The sequence below is a fragment of the Canis aureus genome, chromosome 15, assembly GCF_053574225.1.
Source record: "Canis aureus isolate CA01 chromosome 15, VMU_Caureus_v.1.0, whole genome shotgun sequence".
NCBI lineage: Eukaryota > Metazoa > Chordata > Mammalia > Carnivora > Canidae > Canis > Canis aureus.
Window position 1 is genome coordinate 6,353,457 of NC_135625.1, and position 26,321 is coordinate 6,379,777.

Here is a 26,321-nt window from a genome sequence, read left to right on the forward strand (position 1 = left end):
GGCTATTAAGTAATCACAGAAACCAAGCCACGAAGAAATATGTCATTAAGGGGTTATCAATAGTCCCTGCTCAAACCAAGATGCACAAGAATCTCAAGGCCATGGGCTACCTGACTAGGCTCACAGAAATCCCTGGTGTAGAGGAATATTATGTAACAGATAGTCACCAGAAAGCAGGGAACACCTTGTTTGGGCTCATGATATTTATAAGAACATCTTGTCAGTTATTATGATGGTTACCAGTCGAGGATGTTTGTTCTAAATATCCACCTTGATATTGACAAGAAATTCACCAAGTTCCCTGATCAGTTTCCTATAAAAGACAGACCGTAAAAGCCCTCAGGGGCAACCCTGTCAGGACCCCTCTCACTCCTGAGAGCTCTCTGTTCTCTGCTTAATAAACTACCGCTTTGCCCACTCTCTGTCACCTCTGAGATTCATGCTTCGATTCCATGAGACAAGAACAAGGCTCTCTCATATCAATAGGGAGGACGAAAGTTTTCAGGAGTAAGGAGAATGCTGTGAATCCCTCCTTTCTAGATAATAGCAATACAAGACCCAATGGACGGTTTTGTGAAGACAACACAAGAGCTTAGCCCCCCTTCTTCATTCCTATTGTGAAAAAGGAAGTTATGAAACTAGATCCTAAGTGGAACACATTTATATACAAGAATTGTTGATAAAAAAGTATTACAAAGAGATTTTCTATAAATGATTACAGTGGAGAAGATATTGAGAACACCCTAGATATAATTTTGTTTACTAGATAGTTATGATCTGGGAACCAACCCAGGAAATAGCGCCTCAGGTTTGGTGCATTTTGGAGGTGCAACCAGTTCAAATATCTTTCAACCAATCACCCCACATCATTGTAAATCAAGCCAGTCTGGAGGATTGTTCTTTTCTGTTGACTTTTTGCCAAATGAAATAATGCACTGCAGGAATGAATCAGGTAATGCATATTTTCTCAGGATTAATAAAGCATGTAGTAGTATGTCCTGCTTTGTGTCACTGTTTATTTGGGGTGCAATATCAGGAAAAAATCTTACAAATACTATTAGTAATCAATTTTAAAGGTTTTCTTGTATCTAAACAGAAACACTGATGGAAATCTTTCAACCAGCATACACACACGCACACAAACTGTAATAGACTAACAACATGATTTGGATGGAATCTTACAAATCTGATGAAGACACCACCAAGGATATCTTTTCAGCCCTTCTTGACTTTCAGGTAAGAAATAAAATTCCACTATTATATGGATCTTCCATGTCATTAAAGCAAAGGCAAAAAGGCGGTGAATCAGGTGATTCTCTACCCAGTTAGAAAATGCAAGCAGCAGAAGCACAGTGGTTTGTGGTCTCGAAGAACAAGATGGAGCAAATATAAATCCCAGACTTCAGCTGCTTCAGTTAATTTAGAATTGCACTTTTCTGATGTTTTCTTTCTTCCTTCTCTCTTTTCTGTTTGTCTCATCTCCCTGTCTTAATCTCGTTCACAATTTACACACACACAAAGACGTATAAAGACACATGGAACTCATCACAGTTTTTGTTACCGTTCACAACACAGATGCTTTATAGATTTGGGTGCTAAACTAGGTAAAGTCACAGAAATCTATATATTCTATCTATATCTGATAGAATAGATATCTATTCATATCATAGATAGATATGAATCTATCTATTCATTAAGGATACTTAATGAATTAAGCCTGGAAAGATAACAAGCACAAGTATTTGGGTTTTCCAAAACATCCCAGAAAGAAATTTATTTTATTTCTCCTCTTTTTAAAATCTGTATAAAATCCATCAGTTTTCTTTTAAGTGGCACTCTGTCAGTGAGTTATGAATGCTTTATTAGAGTCCATTTTATGTCGAACTAATGGTAAATGTGGAAGATTGCTAATAGAGAAAAATTGATCAAAATATCTGAAGTCTTAGGATCTAATTTGGTTAATATTTTTAATCAAATGGGGGTATTAACTATAAGCCTTTTTGAACATAAAATTAAGACCATAAAACCAGTCTCTTATAATCTAGATTATGATAAAGTGTAAATGTGAGGGGTGTTAAATTTTACCTTTCATATAAAAATATACGAATGTCATATATTTTATGTGGTTTAAAAACCCAGAAGGAACAGCATTACCTAGAAGCTACCAAAACGTATTTCGGGGATCCCTGGGTGGCGCAGCGGTTTGGCCCCTGCCTTTGGCCCAGGGCGCAATCCTGGAGACCCGGGATCGAATCCCATTTCGGGCTCCCGGTGCATGGAGCCTGCTTCTCCCTCTGCCTGCTTCTCCCTCTGCCTGTGTCTCTGCCTCTCTCTCTCTCTCTCTGTGTGTTTGTGTGTGACTGTCATAAAAAAAAAAAAACGTATTTCGAGGAAACAACAGAATTAATATTACCTCAGAATTTGCTAGACATCCAGCCTTGGGATCTAACCCAGCTGTACTGAATAAGATCTGCATTTTAATAAGATACCCAGGTGATTTGTTTTCACATTACCGTTTGAGAAGCACTGTCCTAGAACATGCAGAAGAACACCTGAATTGCATTAGAGAGAAATAAATGGAGTATTTCAATGATGCTTTCTAAGTATATCGTTACTTTCTTGTGTTTTTAATGAAACTGAACAGTTGCTTTTTTTCTGTCAAGATCATATCCCTGAGAAACTATGATACTACTGACCTCATAGTACAAAATAACTTACAAAAGTGTCTAAGGAAAATGTGACTCAATTTGTTCTTATAACCATTCAGCCATATGCATGTTAACCAAACTGCCTCCCCCCTTATGAATAGAAAATGACAATCAAGATAAATTGTCACTTCCTCAGAATGAACACTAATAAAAGTTTCTTAAAAGTCTGACTTGGAAGAAGACTATACTTTCTAGGTCCTCAAAGTCTTTCTTGTAGTAATAACTCACCACACTGTCTTCATTTTTTTTTTCTTTAAGCACACTATATTTAAATGGCTAGAAAGATTTAATTTAATCCTTAAAAACTTCGTGTACAAATTTTTAGAGAGAAATCAAGGTCCAGATAAAATGAGTAGAGTTGCTATATATTTGAAGGCTTGAAAATATTGATTGTTACAGTCAAATGTAGAGTGTATACACACACACACTGTAAGAGTAATATTCATTTCACTTATATTATTTATTTCATTTATATTATGACCTATTAGGTAAGAGTACTGAAATCCAGTGATCTGAGGAATGTAGTTTCAATATTTCATTACCAATTATGTTAAAAAGTTAATGGATATGGAGTATAAATATAAATATAGCTGTAACAGGCTCTTTTTACAATTTTAATGGTCCTTATCTAATTAACCATTTGCATTATATTTTCCTTATCTATATCACAACTCTGTAATTTATGAGAGTTTCTGTTATGCCAATAGAACTACCTAACAACTTTATCATGCCTCCCTAAACATGTTATGATGCCTTAATTCAATATCCCTGCTGTACCCAGTCATTGTCAGTTAAGGATGACATGCTACTTTATACCTCTGATGAAATTTCAGACTAACAGAACTTTGCCACATAGAGAAAAATAAAAGATGTCATTTCTAAATTTAGGTGGCAGTATAAACCTTGGTTGAGGTTGGCAAGATCATGGCAAAGAAGGCAATTTGTCACAATAATCAGTAAAGTTAGGAGAAAAAGTTGTCTGTGCTATTAAAAACAAAAATAAAAACAAATAAAAATATCTGGCAGTATTTGCAATGAATTTATTGATATATTTATCTGGGATATCTCTGAAAGCTTTGTTTCACATTCCCTAAAGTGCATACATTATCAGTTACTCTAGTGTTCTTAATTTTATACTCTCAGAAAAAAAAATACTCTCAGGCTTATCTCTGATAATCAGTAAGATTTCAAAAAATTTTTTAAATTTTTATTTATTTATGATAGAGAGAGAGAGAGAGAGAGAGAGAGAGAGAAAGAGAGGCAGAGACACAGGCAGAGGGAGAAGCAGGCTCCATGCACCGGGAGCCCGACGTGGGATTCAATCCCGGGTCTCCAGGATCGCGCCCTGGGCCAAAGGCAGGCGCCAAACCGCTGTGCCACCCAGGGATCCCAGATTTCAAAATTTTTGTTCAAAATTTTAAACCATGATTATTTGAAGATATTTTTCATATATGGGAAAAACTTATAGCTGAAGTTTTAAAAATATATCTTTGATGATGTACCTTAAAGTTCAGTTAGAATTATTGCAATGACTTAAAAGCAAAGAAATGTTGATTTACAGTTATGCAATAGACATACCTCTTTTCTAAAATTTAAGTTATATAAGTTTATTATAGGCATTTACTTATTCACATTCAAGCTTATATTCTTATAAAATGGAAAATGTAGATTTAAAAAATAATCAAACAGAATTTTGAGTGATAAACTAAGCTCCAGTTTTCAAACTAAGATCTTAATTTAAATAAGCTGGTTTAGTAGGGTAAAATAGTGTTAAAACTTAATTATTCTAAAAATGTTGTTAGATGGCAGGTGTTAAAAATCACTTATTCTCTCAGTAGGAATTTTTTTAAAAGGTTGTATTTCGGAAGAAATAGTCATTACTAAATATGTATTTATATGTTAGAAAGGAAAAACTTACACATAGAAGACAGTTATTATGGGTTACATAATATTCTTATAAACTTAGATGAACTAATTTATCTATAAGGGGTTTTTGGTTTATTTATTTCTATAATGTAAGTGAACACTAGATTATTTGCCTTCTGAAACTTGTCTAAGTAAGCAACAATCACAGACACCTATATAGCAGTGTGATTTTACTTCACATCCAGCATGTTCCTACATCGCCTGGAAGCAAGGGTTTTTACAGAGTAAATGGAGTAGTAACTTTCTGAGAAAGAGAAAAATCGATGAATCTGTATTCAGCAGGAGCACCCTGCTGGTCTCAGCTGTCCAATGCTGAGCTATAAGTTTCTTTATTGATACACAGGGGCGACTCCATTTACTTTTTAAAAAAGTGCTCCCTCTAGATAACAATAAAAGAAAGATAATAAGTATCGATATTGTAGGAAGTTCCCTGTACAAGCTCTCTGGTAAACAGAAAAAAAATAGGTCAAGTTCTTCTGGAGTTCAGTGTTTGTACAGAATGAGTTCAGGATGATACACTCAGTGCCGTAACTCTATTAGTCATATCTATGAAATTTTCCTGAGTGCAACTTTAAGTATATTGTGTTCTTTATTTCTGGCACTTACAGTTAACATAAAATCTGAATGTAGCCTTCCACAGTTTCATCTTACATTTTTTTTTCCTACACAGATAGGTTAATACATGATATAACCAAGGCTGTATGAGATTAAAATAATTTCTACTTCAGCTTTAATAGAGGAAACAACATCATGTAGAAAATCTTTGGGGATATTTCTAGAGGGAAATAAGAACGTGCATATCAATTTTGATCCAGGTTTGCCACAATATTCCGTACTCACAGAATAAATATTTATATAGTCACTATTAGAAGATAACACATAAAGAAGGTATCTCTAACTACTCCTATATCTCCACTTGCAGTCTTGGGCCATTCTATCTTCTGATTATTCTGTTGGGACTATGCATGTTATCCTTGCTCATCCCAGCTTTATTTGCAATGCCTCTTATCTCTTGCCAAGCATAGCTCTGATTTCTGCGCACCTTCCTATTTGGGCAAGACATTAAAGGTTCTTATCATTTCCATTTCAAAGTGATCTTAGGGAAGTAGAAGAACTCAGAGTTCAGCTCTTAACAGGATGATACCCTTTGAAATAACCATTCCAATATTGTCCTTGAAATAACATCTGTAGCTTGCCATCAATGTTTTCTTTTCCCAATTCTGCTGTGGCTTTTACTCCTGCTAAATCATATGAAAAATAACTAACAGTTTTTTGTTTCCTCTAGAATATGTCCGTTAAGCTAATTGAAGAATTGTCTTAATGTTGCCTGCAGGCATTCATAAATGTTATATAAAATGTACCATCATCATTTGCTAAATGACTGAGAGTACACAGGATTGGCAAAATAGCTTTGCAGTCACACATTGGCTTCATTTGATGTTTTCTAATCACACATTTTTTTTTTAACATTCTGCATTACTTTAATCTTTAATACCAAATCTACAAATGTGAATTCATGGAGACCCTCCACTATACTATGTTTTGGCAAATAATTATTGTTTTCAATGCCTAATAGCATTATGGGCTAAAAGATCACTATATTTTACCTGTTAGAAATTACAGTTTAATAGACAATGTGCATGAAAAGCAGCATTAATTTTTAGCAATTCTATTATTGTTCGATTAAACACTAAAACTTAAATTTTCAAATAAACACTTAGCTCTAGATTCTTCCTTCAATATAGCAAAAAATTAATAATATTGCAGGGACTTTTGGAACCAACTCTTTATTCAAGATATAAATCTCTCAAAAAGAATTTATTAAGAAATGTCTTTGCTAGGTGATTAAAAAGTAAATTAGAAAAATAAAAAAGCAAAATTATTTCAAGTGGACAATACCAATATTCTTGTCATCAAATGCCTATTCTCCTTTTCTTACTTAGAGATACAATTCCTGATATCTAGCATGACACCTAGCCACTTGTGCAATAGAGGTAAGTGGATTTGAAGGGAGGGATTATTGTCATTATCCCAAAATGAAAGCATCGATAGTTAAAGGACATTGTCCTTAGCCTGGAGTTTGGGGGATGGACGGGTGGGAGACAACAGAAACAATAAGCCAAAACAATAGCTATAAGAAAAATTCCCAATATTGTAAATAAAACGATCAACCTATAAAAGCATTTTTTTCTAATGGTCAACTAGTAAAAGGAACAAGATCTAAGATATTATTAATGATTAACAGCAAACCAAAAGAGGAACTAAATAGCTGGAAAGTCTGGAGAAAGTGGCTGCAGCAAAGATGCTTGTCATTTATGCTTCGTGGCATTCAGATAATATTATACAAGGTCAAGATTCCAAGCTACAAAACAAATTCAATATTAATAAAAATCCAGAAACCTTCTTAGGCAAATTACTGAACCTTATAATATTTATGTATTTATAAATTTATGTATTTATAACATTTATAAACATGTGTATGTTATAGGATATCTTATACTAAAGATCTTGAAGGTGAATCAGGCTGTAAAAACAAAGAATGGGGGAAAGTCTTTCCCTGGGTGTTATGAAGACATTATTATAGTCATAGTAATAAAAATAAAAATAGTGTGGAATTTTCACAAGAACAGACAATCTGACCCATCTGCAAAATGGGAAAATTCAGAGATAGAATCAACTATGGAATTAGGTACCATAAAGAAAGAGAGAAAAGATAGTCTAGTAAAAGAGGGAAAAACTGTGAAACCATTTGAAAAAAAATAATAATACTGCTTCCCTACCTAAAATGATATAATTTACAGAGAAAAAAAATTAAATGTAGTAAATGTGTGATGAGATACTCAACATCATTGGTCATCAGGAACATTAACAATAAAACAATAATTAAGTATTATTCTCCTCCTGTTAGTTTGGGACAAATTGGGAAGCTCGTTGGTGTCAAGTGTTGGCCCTGCTCTAGTGAAATGGAAACCTTCTGCACTACTGTTTAGTTCTGTAGACTGATTATTCTAGAAAGCAATCTCTCTTATCTCATAGTTATGGAAATTCATAATTCATTTCATCATCGTAATTTTCTACTAAGTTTTGCTATGGTCATGAACTGCCTTTGAATTTCAGTGGCTCACAGTAACAGACCTATCCTTTTAGGCTTCCTTCCTTTCTTGGATATGTACTACATACCTATATAAATTAATTATAAATTTTAAAGGAATTATTTATTTATGGGGCACCAGGGTAGCTCAGTTAAGTGTCTGCCTTCAGCTCAGGTCATGATCCCAGGGTCCTGGGATCCAGCCAATGCCAGGCTCCTTGCTCAGTACAGAGTCTGCTTCTTCTTCTGCCCCTCCTCCTACTCATGCTCTCTCTCTCTCTTTCTAAAATAAATCTATTTATTTATTTGAGAGAGAGAGCACAAGCAAGAAGTCCAGAGGAAGAGAGAGAGAGAATCTCACACCTCACTCAGTGTACAGCCCAACGTGAGGCCTAATCTCATGACTCTAATATCATAACCTGAGCTGAAACCAAGAGTCAGATGCCTGACTGAGCCATCTGTGTGCCTCAAATTCTCACTTCTTAATTAGGGTTGTAAAATTACTACAATTTCCACTCTGATCTGTGTTTGATACATGCTTTATTTCATTTATTTTCTTCTAAATAGCAGTATTTTCTCCCCCACAAGTCATTTTTGAGTCTGTTTCACAAAATTATGTTTTTCACTTCATTAGCACTTTCCTAAATCACACCAACAAAAATTCAGGCCCAGAAGCTGTTACTAACCATTTTGTTTTTTCCTATTTCAATGTACCTTATAGGCTGCTCTTAATTTTGTTCTAATAGAAAGCAGATCTCACCATCTGACTCAAATACAGACCAACATGTGCTCAATGAAGTTAAAAGTATCTTGCCCAATAATCAAAGCACTTTATCCAATACTAAATTCACTTTTACATTTTTTTTGACTCACCAGCCAGATCTGGCTTTGAATTTCAGGTCTATAACTCACTAGATGTATACACTTATAAAGTTACTTAATCTCACTTGTCCTCTGAAAATGAGAATAATAATATAACCTACTTTACACAATTGTATAAGAATTAATATATGTAAAGTGTTAATCGTATCTATCACAAAGCAAGTATTAAATGGATTATCTACCACTAATAATACATATTGCTAATATTATTATTCTATCCTATTATGTGCTGCAGCCAAATAAAGCATTTCTTCCCCCAGAACATCTCCTGAAAAGTCGTTTTCTTGTGTATTTGTCCATGGATATTCTTACAGATAATATCTTCATGTCCTTGTTTGCTTAACCATGATCTGACCTTTACTCAATGAGAACCTCTTCCCAGGAAAATTCTCAACACCTTGGGTCAGAAATAATCTCTACCTCCAAATTTCCCATTGAAAGCCACACATTTAATAGGACAATCATTTATCTGCTTTTGTTTTGTTTTTTTTTGTAGAGACCATATTTATTTGTGTCCCTCAGTAGAATGTAAATTTCTGTATTTGGAGAATATGTCAGCAGTTTGATATTTTTAATTCCCAGTGTTTAGTACAGTGCTTCGAACAACATAAATGCTCAAAAAATACTTACTGATTTAAATTTCAATTATACAAATAAGATGTAGCAATTATCAATCTCAAATTAGTTTCAAACTTTCATTATATCTTATTATAATGATGAAATGCTCCTATGTGTGTGTATTTGCAACCTTACCAATATTCTAAGAAATGTGATTTTTCCTATTATTAGTCATAATTTCAATATGCCACATTTTCCATTTTTACATGTCAGGTAGGTGACAGTTTCCTTCACTCATGACTCTTCCTTTACAATTCCTTTATCTCATATAGTGAATTATTCATAAATATGAAAATCTGATCAATAAAATTTAGTGCTAAAGTATGGTAAGAGGCAGTATTTTTCAATGTTCAAACTAGTAATAAAATGATTATTTCATAACCACCTAAAATGTAACCAAAAGTAGATTTCTTTCCCCAAACTTATAGGAAAAAAAATACATTGGCAGAAGAGTGTTAGTCTTACCAAAAAAACCTGTTTACATTTCCTTGTTCCTGTGTTTAAATGAGGTCCCTTAATTACTCTTGACAGTGGACATTTAGCCAACCTATTTGCTACTTTTGAGCCAAGGCAACTATATGAGTTAAGGACAAATGGGGCTAGGCAGGGCTAGGTAGGAGGCCATGGAAGTAGGCTCACAAAAATCCCCAAAATGCTGAGGTATAAGGAAACCAGAGATAAAGGAACAAGCCAGACCACCCTGCCCTAGGTGTGGGTGAGGAGGGTATCTTTTTATGACAGTCATCTGTGACCAACAAAGGATAACCAGACCCCAAAGAAGAAGTAAGGCATCAAAGACGTTATCACTAGTCCTTACTCAGTGGTGATATCAGTAGACAATGTTAAAAGATTTAAGTTCCCTGGTTGGCTTCCAGTAAAAGACCAACCCTACAAGCCCGCAGTGGCAACCCAGTAGGGACATCTCTCACTTCTGAGAACTTTCTCTGTGTTTACTAAACTTTTATTCCTTTACTCACTCTCCTTTGTCTGCAAGATTCATTCTTTGACTCTGTGAGATAAGAGCCAAGCTCTCCCGTATCATAGATAGTTTGATTGTTTATAACTATTTTTTCCAAATTCTCTCATCTGAGTAGTTAATAGATGATAGAATTAGAACATCCAAACAGCCCAAATTTTAAAGAGTATCATGCTATAAAGGAGAGTCACTCGGGGATCCCTGGGTGGCGCAGCGGTTTGGCGCCTGCCTTTGGCCCAGGGCGCAATCCTGGAGACCCGGGATCAAATCCCACATTGGGCTCCCGGTGCATGGAGCCTGCTTTTCCCTCTGCCTGTGTCTCTGCCTCTCTCTCTCTCTCTCTCTCTCTCTCTCTGTCTGTGACTATCATAAATAAATAAAAATTAAAAAAAAAAGGAGAGTCACTCAACTCTCATCTATCTCCCTACTTATCTATAACATTACATATTTTTTCTCAAATCATCAAAGTATGAAATACATACACACAAAGTTGTTCTTGGCTTAAGTACTAAGGTCTTCAGGGTTTATTTATTATTGCATTAACCCAGCCTATTCTGACTAATAATACTGACTTAAAAAAGGAAAGGACAAAAAGCCATTCACGGGCCCTTATTTTAAGGAATGAAAACACTGTAAATAAAATCTTTCCTTTTGTTCTAGCTATTTCTACTTGGTTGGTTAATAGAAAATATTTTCCATAAATAGTTACAGATTTCATTTGTATTCAGATATTTTTCTTTTTGTTGACGTTCATTTTTGGTAGTGAAGCCATCTTTTCCCAAAGCAGGTTCCACAAAGCATTAGGTCTATAGTATATGAAAAAAGAAATTTATAAGGCGAGAAATATCCTACAGAATTAGCTAATTTAACTTATAAGGCATCTGTTAAGTTACAATTTTTATTTTCATAAATAAAGCTCAATTTTTAAAAAAAGAGTAATTTCTAAAATGACAGATCTCAGTTAACCCTGATACCAACTGAAATATTTTTCCTCCAGCTTTTCACCTGACATGCCATGCATTCGCAAAGATATGAATATAAGCTCTTCCTCTCTCTGAGTTCAATCCATCTTAAAATTTTCCTACAATAAGAAGCACTGGTAAGCAATATGTACTTTACTAAAATTTGATAAAGTTGAAGAAGAGTGTATGTATCTCAGGCATCACATAGCAAAAATATTCTTTCCTCAAGAAACTTTTTCATCCATGATGCTATTGGTTTTCTATCTTTTCTTTTCTTGCATTTTTTGGATCTCCTCTGCCCTCCTTCAAACAGTCCTCAGCTTTTCATCCTTTCTTACTCAATGGATCAAATTTATCCTTTTTGTTGTACAGAGAATTTCAACAAATTTCTCTAAAGTCTGGGTTCCAGCAGTATATACTGAGTGTAGGCCAAGTACTGAACAAATTGCTGCTTTTTTTAAATGAGTGGCTCCCCACTCTAAAGAATGCTGAGAAATATAATATCCTCAATCTTGTTATTCTTAGATGGCCTGAACTCACCAACCAGTTTATTAGATTCTTTCACAACCTTAAATGTCAGTCTAAATGTTGCTTCTTTTTAAAAAACACCTCTGAACCTTTACACCTTTCTCTGTCCATAAAGTTTCACTGTGCATCTCTCTAAATAGCAATTATTCTGCAGAGTGGCAAATATTTTTCTACTCCATTGGAAACTGAAAAGCCATCAAGTCAGTTAAGGGAATTTTCATCCTGTGAGATCATAAGAGAGGAAGGGAAAAAAAGTGGCTGCATTCAAAATTAAAGGAGGATCAAGCATATATCTATCTCTCTATATATACACATTTGTTTCTGTTATTGTTTTTTAGTGTTATTATTTTTGCCCTGTTCTTATTTTTGTCTTCCACTCTTTTTCTGTGTTTTGTGGTTTTAACTGGACAGTTACAGTTACATTTTTCTCCTTTTTTTATAGCATATCAATACTTGATTTGTTTGTTTTTAACATTTTTTCTCCTAGTTGCCCTGTAGTTTGCAATATACATTTACAACTAATCCATGACCACTTTCAAACAACGGTATGTCATTTAACAGATACTGTGAGTACTTTATAATAACACCACAATCCTAGTCCCCTCCTGTTTTCTCTTGTCTTGTGTCTTTCAATTTACTTGTATATGGGCATCCACAAGCATGTATATATTCATTATATATATATATATATGTATATATATATATAAGTATGTATAATCAAATTCATTGTTGGTATCATTTTGAACAAATTGTTCTCGGTTAGATCAATTAACCATAGGAACAGTTTAAATTTTGCCTTCCCTTACTTCGTTAATGCTCTCTTTTTATGTGGAAATTAGTTTCCAATGTGTATCATTTCTATTCACTCTAAAGAAACTCTCAAAGTTTTGTGCACATCTACTGGCAACTAATTCCCTCAATTTTATTTGTCTAAAATAGCCTTTATTTCTCCTTCACTTTTGAAGCATAATTTTGTAGGGTAAAAAATTCTATGTTGATGTTATTTTTCTCTCAATGTTTTAAATATGTAGTTCACTTTTTTCTTGCTTGCATAGTTTCTTAGAAGTAGGATGCAATTCTAAGTGCTGTTTTTCTATCGGTAAAGTGTTTTTCCTCAACTTCTGGTTTCTTTCAGGAGTTTATCTTTTGCTTTATTTTCCGGGTAGTTTGAAAATTATGTGCCCAGGTGTCATTTTTAGCATTTATCCTACTAGTGTTCTCTGATTCAGAAAAGAAACAAACAATGAGCCACCACTTGAGTGAACTTCAAGGAAAACACTAACTTTCGGGGAAGGCCAAATTCACAACAGAGCAAAATGTTGAGAAGAATGTTCAAAGAAGACATTGAGGATCTGGGCAACTTCCAATTATAAGGGAACACTGAAGAGTCTTCAAGAGTGTGGGGGAGTAATAGGGAAGAGAAACTGATAGAAACCCGAAAAACGTATAAAACTTAGAGTCTTGGAGTTAAGATTGACCTGTGATTCCTATTGTCACTGATATGGAAGAAATTTAATTCCCAATCATCCTGGTGGGCTTGTTGCATAGAATTATGGAGAAACAGGGTGAAAGGATGGAGAGAAGAATGGGTATCTAAGATTTCTCTTAATCTCTGTTTAAAGAAACATGTGGGCTGGGGAAGGTAGGTTCTTATTTCAATCACATTGTTGCTTTTTTGATCTGTGATGCTGATGCTCAATGTCCTAGTTGGGATATGTATGTCTAGCAAGGATGAAGGGGGTTATTCTACTCTGTTAGGAAGGGGCAAGTTGCACATATGTCATAGGTCTTCTCTTAACTCCTATTGATGGAATTGAGCACCTTCAGGAAATAGGATGTTTTTCTGATGTTGAACTTTTTATCCCCTAATAAAAGGAAAAGAAACCATAAGAAAATTTGGCTTTAGTCGTTTGTGTGAATGTCTTTCTTATACTCTTGTAAGTAGGTAGACATCCTGGAAACTATGATCTTACTCTAAGGATGTTGGCTCTGTTTGGGAATATCAAAAATGAATTGTGAATGTGTTGACTTTTTTTTTTATTGCATGAATAGAGGGAAAAGTTAATTGGGTAATGGAAAAAATTATAGTTTTACTAAAATAACCAATTAATTGTTTAGAATTGAAATAAATGGAAAGAAAAAAACTACTTTTTCTATTCAACATTTTCATTCATAGGACAAGCAAGATTTTTTTTAAGGCTTGAAATTCAATGTGAGTATAAGAAAAATTTATGCTTTATGCATATCTTTCCCAAAACTGACATTAAAATAAGCTCTACACCTACTGTTATTACAATAGGGCAGAAATGAAGTTCATCAGAAGTATTAGTGCCAAGGCTAGGCAAAGGAATATGAAAGAGTTGCAGAGATATTTTTTTTTGAGTTGCAGAGATATTTGTAAAAGGTATATTGAAGCAGTGCTGGTGAAGAATTTTACTGTTGGCTGAGATGAGCAAAGAATAATGTATAAGGTGACACTAATTCACTGTATTATATTCAGAAGGTGAATGATGTGGTTTAAAGAATTTTATCTCAGTTTAATTCAATAGTTCAGAATCACTCAGCATTAAATTAGACTCCTGTTAAGACTATATATCAGGGTCTAAGTATTACAATTTTAACTTTGTTTTGATCTTCTCCAAACTTTCTCTCTTACTTCCTATGCTTTCTTGTTTTATCATTCCTGACATTAGTCTTCACATATATGTTTCGTTTTATCTGTATCTTACACTTCCACAATGTAGGTCTTCTAAAATACCTCACTATCATTCTTATCAATTAAATTTCTAACTTAAATTTACAAAAAAAAATTAGTCGTCTAAATTTAACTTACAACTACTCTTCTCATTTTCAGCTTGTCTGGGAACTATGATAGATTAAATTATAGAAGAGTATGACTTTCACACCTGTGAACTTTCATAAAACTTGATAAAAATCAAGACAGTAATCCTGCCTGATGATACGGAATTAAAGAAAGAAATATTTCTTTTTTCATTATGAAATATGAAAAGTACTACCGACTCTTTCTCATGTGTTTCTCAAATATTTTTCTGGTCATATTTTTCATACATTAAAAGAAGCAGCAATAGTACCATCTCCCTGACACATGAGATATAATTAAAATGCAATAAATACAAAGCTAAAAGAGTTATATTTTAATTTTCTTTTTTTAATACTTTATTTTTTTTAATTTTTATTTATTTATGATAGTCACAGAGAGAGAGAGAGAGAGAGAGAGAGAGGCAGAGACACAGGCAGAGGGAAAAGCAGGCTCCATGCACCGGGAGCTCGATGTGGGATTTGATCCCGGGTCTCCAGGATCGCACCCTGGGCCAAAGACAGGCGCTAAACCGCTGCACCACCCAGGGATCCCTATTTTAATTTTCATTTTAAGTTTAACACATTTAGTAATAAAAACAATGACAGAAAAATATATGCACATAGAGATATAGTTATATATGTGTACATAGAGCTATAATATGCATACCAGATATTATAACATGAAAAATACTTTCATGAAATATTACAATGGCCAGACAAAAAGAACTTCAGTCATTTTCTTTTTATGAAGTCACTAAACACAATAATTATCTAAGATATTCAAAATTTGAAGTAATTCTAATATTAATAAAACTTCATTGCAGTTTTGAATAAAGTTTTTGTTAAAATAAGCCAACAAAAATATTTTAAAGAGTTCCAAAATTACAGACTTGGAAACAGAATCAGGCTAGGTACCTGACATCCAGTGATAAAATAAAAATTAAGTGTTACACTCCTAAGTATAATAAAGTGATGTGTTTCAATTACTCTCATGTGAATTCCCTACTGTCATGTAAAATTCCACCTCAGCATAGTTATTCAAATTGTAATGTTTACTGTATACAAAGATTATGTGCCTTCTATCAATGTCTTTAAAAATGAATAAAGAAAGAAAGAAAGATTAACAGGAACACAGAATGAAAACCATGCCATGTAAAGACTACTGTTGTTGTGGTAACAGAAACAGACACTGTATTGCTTAGCCTTGTTGTCAGTATAATCCATTCCAATGTGATGTGTGAAAGAGTCTCATAAAGGAGGAGAATGCACAGATTATATTGTGGTATCTTTACTAAGCAGTTTTTCAAAGAATAAACCCTTCATATGCATAACAATCTTTATCTGCTCTTGCAGGTTTGTAGTTTTTTGTATTTATCAATAGGTTTTCAAAAATACATGCACATTTATTGTTGACATTATACTATTTTATTCTTTCTAATACATATCACAGTAATTACGTGACACAGGGAAGCACAACAACATTTTATCTAGCTATTTTATCTAATTGTTATATCATCCATAATTGATTTTGTATTACATCTCGATATAGCAATCATTGATTTGAAATTTAGGAAGTATTATGAAATCTATTACTATCAAGAGAGTACAAGTAGTAGAAAACAACTTAATTAACAAAAATAAATTCATTTTTAGAGTGATACTAAAAGCAAAGACAACAAAACCGAAAATAAACAAGTGGAACTACACCAAACTAAAAATCCGCACAGCAAAAGAAACCATCAAAAACAAGAAATAGTAACCTATGGAGTGGAAGAAAATATTTACTAATGACGTATGTGATATGTGGTTACTATCTTAAGGAGAGAAAGCTCATATAACTCAGTGACAACAACAACAACAATGATTCAAAAATGGTCAGAGGAATTGAATAAACATTTTTTCCAAAGAAGGGTCATAGACAATTAAGAAGTACAGGAAAAGTGCTTAATACCACTTAATTATCAGAGAGCTGCAAAACAAAACCACAATGAGATGTTATCTCATACTATTAGAATGACCTACATCAAAAATATAAGACATAATGTATTGACAAGGATAAATGAAATGGAACCCGTATGCACTGTTGGTGGGAATGTGAACTGGTGCAGCCACTATGGAAAACAGTATGGAGGTTCCTCAAAAAGTTAAAATTGGACTACCATATGACACAGCAATTCCATTTCTTGGTATATATCCAAAGGACACAAAGTCACTATGTCAAGGAGATATCTACAGCACTATGTATCCTGTAGCATTATTTAAATAACCAAGACATGGAAACAATCTAAGTGCCCATCAGTGAATAAATGGATAAAGAAAATGTAATATATCATGATAACATGGATGAACTTGAAAGCCATTATAATACATGAAATAAGTCAGGTTGTTGAGAAAGGACACTTATATGTGATTTAACTTATATGTGGAATCTCAAAAAAAAAATCTTTCATAGAAATGTAAAGCAAATTGTTGGTTCCCAAAGTCAAGGGTGCTTGGAGGGAATGGGTAAAGGCGATCAGAAGATATAAACTGCTACTAATAAGATAAATGAATTCTGGTGATATAATGTACAACATCGTGACTAGGTTACTAATACTGTAATGCATATCGGAAAGTTGCTAAGAGAGTAGATCTTAAAAGTTTTTAGCTTCATTTGTATTGAAACTCTACTGTTTGGTATGTACACATCTCAATCATTATATCTTCCTGATTGGTCCTTTTATCCTCACTTTGTCTCTAGTAATTTTCTTTACTATCATCTGTATGTTTTCCTTTTGTTTTGTTTTTATTTATTTTCTTAACTTATCTCCCACCCCCACCTCCCTTCTGATAACATCAGTTTGCTTTCTATAGTTAAGAGCCTGTTTCTTGGTTTGCCTTTTTTTTTTTTTTACTTTCCATGTACCTATGTCATTTAATTTGACTTTGATATGAATTTCTTATAAAGAGCACAGAGTTGGGGGGCGCCTGGATGGCTCAGTCAGTTGTGCACCTGACCCTTGTGTTTGGCTCAGGTCATGATCTCAGAGTCCTGCAATAGAGTCCAGCTTCACTCCATGTTCAGCAGGGAGTCTGCTTGAGATTCTCTTTCTCTGCCCCTCTTACGCTCAAATAAATCTTTGAAGAGGACAAAGTTGGGTCTTATTTTTTAATCCACTCTATCAGTCTTTCTTTTTTGGGGGAGGTATATTAGTATCACTTATATTTAATATAACTTCTGAGATGGTACAGCTCTGTCATTTTTTTAAATGTGTCCTCTGTTTGTTGTCCCTTTGTTTTTTATCTTGCCTTCCTGTGGGTCATTTGAACATATTTTTTTTCTTCTCTCTATATTTAATTATAGTGCTTATGAATGTATCTCTTGCAGTTTTAAAAATCTTTTTTTAAACTCTCAATAAGGGCAGCCCAGGTGGCTCAGTGGGTTAGCACTGCCTTTAGCCCAGGGCGTGATCCTAGAGAACCTGGATGGAGTCCAACATCAGGCTCCCTGCATGGAGCCTGCTTCTCCATCTGCCTGTGTCTCTGCCTCTCTCTCTCTCTGTGTCTCTATGAATAAATAAATAAAATATTAAAAAATAAACTCTCAATAAATAATTCAAGAGTTCTAAACCACATTTCTGAGTCATGCTTGCTAATATGGAGAAATAGTTCAATAACCTCAAGAAATTGAGAATCTAGTTCATAAAGGTTAGCTCTTTCTTCTTTAAACCAATGGATTATTATTAAGCACATCCCTCATTTTTCAAATGAAATCTTACAGAAATGATGCTAGATACTTATAGTTACCCAGGACTCCTGCAGACCTCTGACTAAATGAAGAATAAGACATTACCCTTTCAGATATGTAAAGATAGCATCCATTTTCTTTTTTTATATGTAAAATTAAATTTGCACTTATAAAGCAATATGATGCAACTCTTTTCTTTAGTGGTATATAATAACTTTCTTTCCCATTCCTTTTCAGTTGCCTAATATTATCATCATACTATAGATATTGATACCACTACAATGTCAGCCACTAAATATTTTCTGAATAAAGACTCCTATTCATCCTTCTTCAATTGTTTCTGCTGTCCTATAATTAATGGCAATGCTACTTCCAATCTGCAGTTTTGAATCACCACTGCTTTGCAGTTATACTACAAAGAATTTATAAGATACTTTAGAACATACAGGAAGAAAAAAATGCATTCTTAGATAAATCCAAAAGTTGACATTTTCTGTAACTGCTGCTAAACTATGGATAGCATCACACTTCAAAAGGGGCTTTGGATTGTCCAGACATCTAACATCCTTAAGGAATTTATTCTCTATCTAAAAAATGATGAACCCACCAAGTCCAGTCATATGATTTAGAATGCTTACTACTGAATTACCAGAATTCTGTGTGAGTGATATAGCACATTAAAAAAAGATTTTAATTATTCATAGGAGACCCAGAGAGAGGCAGAGACACAGGCAGCGGGAGAAGCAGGCTCCATCCAGGGAGCCTGATGTGGAACTCGATCCCAGGATCCCAGGATCATGACCTGAGCCAAAGGCATATGCTCAACCACTGAGCCACCCTGGTGCCCAGTAAAAAAAAATTCTTATGGGTGGTAAATAGTTCGTGCTGTAATTAATCACCTAATATTTTGTATGATGTTCCTAAAACATGGTCTGAGGACACCTGGAATCAGAATTACTATGTTTGAGAATTATTTAAATACTTCTAGACATATATTGTATTTCTGCTAGTGAAGACTGAAATTAGCTATTAGACAAGCTTTCAAGTAATATATATGTAGAGTAAAATTTCAAAGTTGGCCTAAATATGAATGAATTATACATTTTTTTTGTTTTTTAATCCTAAAAGTAAGACTTGGGGTGAACATGAAAATATTGGATCTTGTATATCGTTGAGCTACAATGCTACTAAAAATGGGAAACCATATATATAGAAGATATGGTAATGGTAATAAATTCTTGCATACTTTAGAATACCACTGAGTGATGTCAGTGACTGACTGTGGTTGATTTCAAATCATTAAATTTTTATTTTTTTAAGATTTTCTTTTTTAAAAAAATTTTATTTATTTATGATAGTCACAGAGAGAGAGAGAGAGAGAGAGGGAGAGAAGCAGAGACACAGGCTGAGGGAGAAGCAGGCTCCATGCACCGGGAGCCCAACGTGGGATTCGATCCCAGGTCTCCAGGATCACACCCTGGGCCAAAGGCAGGCGCCAAACCGCTGCGCCACCCAGGGATCCCGAATCATTAAATTTTTGTTAGAATTAGATGTTCATAAAATATTGCAAAAGATCATCAATCATTTAAAGTATTCTAAAGTGTTGAGAATTTTTTTAGATTTCCTTTTACCAAAGACAGTTTATCTTAAACTACTTGAAAATAATCGAAATCATGCTATTAAAATTCATTTTAATAAAAGTATTTTTTTTGTTTTTATAGAACTATTGTGTCCATTACTTTAAATGTCTACATGATTGATTGGCATTTTAAAATCTTTGACATATACAATTCTTATTTTAAATTAAAGATTTCCTGGGATCTATAAATAGAAATTTCTATTTACAATAGTATAACGTTGTATGGGAAGGAGGTAAAAGAAGTTAAAGAAACAAGCAACAGATTTTAAAATTCCTTTTTTACTCAAATGATCCAATTTGAGCTGGAATACAACTCAAGCAATCTGTAGGGTGTCAGTAAGAAACAGAGCAGCAGATGAGTAGGAACTGACATTTGTGGCTTGGGAAAAAATTTGGCAAGGAGAGCAAAAAACAAGTAGTTACAGTGCTCTAAATGGCCATAAAAGTACAGTCTTCTGAAAAACATAAGACAGTTTAAATTCGTATTTTTATTTTCTTCCTCTATTAAGTGATACATATTTGGCAGTAGGGCTATAAGTGAGAAGTCAAAATATTCTTCCTAAAAACAATACAAGCAAGCATTTTATGAAGAATAGTAATGCAGAAAAGCATATTTTTATATTTGATAGATATTTAAAATATTTAATGTAAATCTGCAATACTTGGAAAATACATCTCAGGTTCCATCCATAACAATCTTGCAAAAATCATAGGATTTTATTGTTCAAAACCTCCTGAGGTTTGCATAATTATCCCCTCAAAAGACGAAACCTATGAGAACAGTTGAATGTGTTGCCTTTATGCTGATCTCTATGAGTTACAATACCTAATAAATTATCAAGATGAACTAGGGATCAGAGATATTAAGTCTACACGGGGTCTATGGCCATTGATATAATTTCAGATCTTCAATTAAAATAAAATTGACAATGCACAGATTCATTGCCAAAAACCAAGAGTCATATTGTCAGGTCAAAATCAAATGCTAGAGAATATATGCATTTATGGTAAAGAAATAAACAAAAAAAATGCTAATGCAAAATCCTTTTCTTCTGTGATATTAAATCAGTCTTCTCTTTATGACTTTCAGAAATATCTTAAATGCAGTAAGCCCCATGATAATAATACCCCCTACCATAATAACCGATATTTGAATATAATGTGAATTTTTAATTGAATCATAGTGTCCAAGTAAAGTTCACATTTACTGTTTGGATGTGGGGTAGTAAAAATGGAAGAATATTATTAAATAACTAAATTACCTTCCTCAATTTAGCACATAATCAATTGTACACACCGAAAAATTTTTTAGCTTTAATTCTGTGGGGTTTTTTTTCTGGCTGAAAAATACTGTTTTTTATTATTCTTGCTATAACCTGAATCCACCTTTTACTAAGTAGATTGACATTTCTAAGCCCAAATGTCATTCTGTGGCTTGGTAAAAAAGCCAAAGTCATTCTGGTTGAATGTTATGATGTTACATATAGAGAACACACAAACTAATTACAAAATCATTAGTAATTCTTCAGGTTTCTGCAATTAGAACATTTTTTATAAGATTTTATGTATTTATTTAGGAGAGAGAGAGCACAAACAGTGGGGAGAGACAGAAGGAGAGGGAGAGAGAGATTCCTAAGCAGACTCCCTATTGAACACAGGAGCCCAATGCAGGGCTTGATCCCAGGACCCTGAGATCATGACCTGAGCCAAAGGCAGATGCTTGACCAACTGAGCCACCCAGGCAACCCAATTAGAACATCTTAATAAGATGAAATGAGACCTTCAGAACGCTGGTTGAAATAGCAATGTTACTAAAATATTGCATTTACGAACAATTTACATAATAGATGCTCAATAAATATGCTAAAATTATATATCAAACCCATTGTAACATATTAAATATTTTTCATAATAAAATATATCCCATGACCACAAAATGAAGTGAAAATTTTAAGACATATTCTTTAATAACCTATTCTCAAGTCAGTACCTCAGTAACCATCTGCTAAATGGCCCCTGCTGATTTACCTGTAAGCCCATCGTTTATGCATCCTGTTCCTTTATCTTAAGGCTACATCCTGCATGTTGTAAGAATATACTAGATGTAAATCCAGACAATGTTGGCTTGCCTTATTTGAGTTGAACCACCTAAATGGTAATCTAAGTGCTAAAATGATCCTTTTGCCATGGCATTTAGCTATGCTTGTGTGACCATTTTAATTCCTCAAAGTATACTTCCCAGTGACTGATATTCTTCTCCTGGGATGTGTTTTATTGGCATCCAGATAAAATACTCTTGAAGTAATGGATTGGTTTTATGGATTAAAGCAAAGTTGTTTTAAGAAACCTGAATTGCAGAAAGCCTACTTCTAGATATATAAAGGTTTTAGATTCTGCTAAACATCTAAGCTAAACATGTTTTTTAAAAATTAATAAAGTAGCAGGGGAAGTGCCATGTAGAGCAATAGCTGGTCCTCAACAAATACTTGTTAATTGACAGGCTGAATGAATGAATGAATGAATAGACTGGCCTTCCTCATTTATTCGTAATTATTGCTACAGATTCCCATATTATTAGAAGGGCATGTATTGGTTCCAGTTTTAATTTGTGTATATATATATATATATATATATATATATATATATATATATATATATATTAAATTAAGTATAGTTTGCATCAGAGTATAGATTTCATCCTACTGAGCCTTATGGTTTCTGTTTGGTAGGACTCTACACTGCTACAGGCATTTAAAAAATATTACCTAGGGCACTTGGGTGGCTCAGTCAGTTAAGCGTCTCCCTTTGGTTCAGGTCTCCGGTCCTGGGATTGAGTCTCACATTGGGCTCCCATGGAGTTTGCCTCTCCTTCTGTCCTTCTTCCTGGCTCAATCTCTCTCAAAAATTAATAAAATCTTAAAAAAGTATTGACTGAATCCCTACTATGCATAAAGTAGAATTATTTATTGCTAGTTTGGAAAAAAAAATCTCCATACTTAGCTGCAGGGATGACTGGAGATTCTGGTGTCAATTCTTGACAAGATAAGGAGGAATGAGTCAAATAATGATTTTTGAAACATTCTTTAGTTTGACCCCTCCTTGGGTAGGGCCGACTTGTTTACTGGTGGCTTTAACCTGGTATAATCTGAGAGGCAGCTTGACTTGGCTACATAACCTGAGGAAAAAGACCCCATGGAAAACTTCCGTGGAAGTTCTCCTAAAATGAAGATTTCTTGCACATATCTTGGTGGTTCATACTCCAAAGACCAAGTACATTCTATATAATTGAGAAAAATCCCAGGTATATATATGTTCACTGCTTGGTTGGGTCTTCAGAAGCCTTTAATAGTCTTACATGAAAATGCTCTGTGGCATTTTGAGAGTACTTTCAATTGCTGAAAATGTATAAACTTTGCAGTCAATTATGAAATGAATTGATGGAAATTCCATATTGTACAGGTAGGTATTACACTGTCATGGCGTGCACAGTACCCTCTTTATAGCTCATTCTTTTTTCTTTACAGATAATCTCAATCTTCTCTCATACTTCCAGGTACCATACATTTGCTTTTTTCAATGGCAAGCTAATAAAATAATACTTTAAACTGTTCTATATTTTGTTTCAAGTGTTTAATTCTTTCATAATTTGTGGTGTGACAAAAATGCTCAGGAAACTAAATATTTTGTGCAGAATAGCAAGATAACATGAAAAATATCTCAGAAAAGACTCACCTTATTTAAAACATACTATTATACTATTATAAGCATCTTTTGCCTCTAAAAATGATTGAGGTTCAGTGATTTCTTTAATGGAGACACAGATTTGATCATGATTATTGGAAATAAATTTAGGACTAGGATATAGGTATTTATAGTTGTATTTTGTGATTATAGCTGAGATCTCAATTAATGCCTGGAAAAGTCATATTTATTTACAGAAAGGGACACAGGACTTTGAGGACATTCTATTTTCTTTATTTCAAATAATATTGACTCTAATACACTAATAAACTGTTAAAGACCATGGTCCATACTTTTTCAAATATTAATTTTTATTAGAGTAATAGAAGTGTATATTATAAAAAAACAGTAGTGCTGAAGGTTAAAATGTTGGCAATCCTCTTGATATCTACAGTCATCATTCTATATAAAAATGTTTATATCATTTTTGATTGATCAATTTTTATGACTAAATAAATCCTTTAATAGAAAAACATGGTTTTAAAAAATCCACTGCTATCTTTCTACCAGTAAATATGATCCTTTAAAGTTAAATCCTCAGTTAATAATATTATCATTATAATAATGCTTAATGATGAGTCAAAAATACCATCATGATTCCTTTTTTGAAAACATTTGTATTAACTGAACTTAATAACTGAATTTTATTTTACATTTTCATAAATTTCTACAAGCTTATTATAAATTTCTATTCTCAAAACTTTATACAGATCTTTAAAATGCTAAACCAAATATTTCTTTCCAAATACTCCAACTCAGCCTATCACTTTCATATTTTTCTTGTAGAAATATCTTCCAAATGGGATGCCTGGGTGGCTCAGCAGTTCAGCATCTGCCTTTGACTCAGAGTGTGATCCCAAAGTCCCGGGATCAGGATCAAGTCTCGCATCAAGCTCCCTGCAGGGAGCCTGCTTCTTCCTCTGCCTGTGTCTCTGCCTTTCTCTCTGTGTGTTTCTCATGAATAAATAAATAAAATCTTAAAAAATAAAAGAAATATCTTCCAAAGCATCCAAATTTCTGTTAAAATGGACAAATTGATCTTTAAGCCTACTGCACATGTATTATAATGTTCCCAATGTCTGGTGATGTATATGACCTACTCTAGGCTTAATAACCATCAGTAGATACTTTGATAGTGAAACTGTAATTTCAGTAGCAATTGGCAAGCATAACTTGTTTTTGCTACACATGTTGTCAGCTGAGGTGATTGGCATGCTGAGGATGATTAGACAGGTGGATGCTGGCATACATGAAGATTTGCTCCTTCATATGTGTGTTGATTGATTCAGGCTACAGGCTAGATCTTGGTCTGTAGACTAGAGCAGCTCTAAGGGGCTACTATATGGCTTCCTCACAGCATGATGTCTGTGTTTCAAGAGCAAGATTCTTAAAAGAACAAGGCAGGATTTCATGATTTTTTTTTTTATGCCTGCCTTTGGAAAACACATAGCTTTACTTATGCCATCTTCTTTGGGGATACAGAAACAATCATTCAACAAAGTGGAGAGGAATGGAACCCTTCAGCCAATGGTAAGACTATCTGTCATATTGTAACAGCATGTGGGGTGGGATATGTCATAGTGGCCCTATTTGGAAAGTGTAAGTAGTCATACACCACATGACTCTTCTCTGTTAAATTCTCAACTCCACGTTCCTCTTAGATAAGTGAAGTACAGCTCTCAGCCTCTGTGAAACAGTTTATGGATAATAATGCACTTTCAAATAGATAGATGATGATGATGATGAAGATAGGTAGATAGATAAATAGATAGATAGATGATAAAATAAACATTGGAAAGAAAACATTTAACTAGTGGTTTAAAAAAGAAAAAATGTAATAAAAGTAAGGAAGGAATTACCATATATAAAAATAAAATTATATGAAGTTATATGGCTAATTGCACTATACACTATGACTAATTGCAACTATATATAATTATATATTTTTTTACTTTATTGTACTTAACTATTTTTATCTTTTAAAATATTTTTAAAATTTTATGTTTTAGGGTAATTTTAGGTTCAGAGCCAAATTGAAAAGTTATGGCAAAATCTCTATACCTTTTTCTCACTTTGCTGTGAAACTAAAATTGTGACAGAGGTACAGAGAATTCCTATATACTCCCTGCACTCAGCTCCACATGCATAGCTATCTACAGTATCAACATCCCCCGCTGGTGTGGTATATTTATTACAATCGGTGAACCTATGCTGACACATCATAACCACTCCAAAATCCACAGTTTCCATTAGGATTCAATCTCGGTATTATTTTACATTCTATGGGTGTGGATAAATATATGATGACATGTATCTGTCATTATGATATTGTGCACATCATTTTAAAATAATCCTTAAAAATCCCCTCTGCTCTGCCAATTATCCCTTCTTCTCTCAACCCCTGGCAACTGCTTGTTATTTTTATCATCTACATAGTTTTGTCTTTTCCAGAAAGTCATATCTTTGGAAACATAGGGTACATAGCTTTTTCAGATTCCTTGATGTCTTCACATGGCTTGGTAGCTCATTTCTTTTTAGCACTAAATAATATTCCATTGTCTGAATGTACCACATTTTATATTTATCCATTTACCTACAGAAGGACATCTTGGTTGCTTCCAAGTTTTGGTAGTTATGATAAAGCTGCAAAGAACATTCATGTGCCAGTTTTGTGTGTATATAAGTTTTCTATTACTTTGGGTA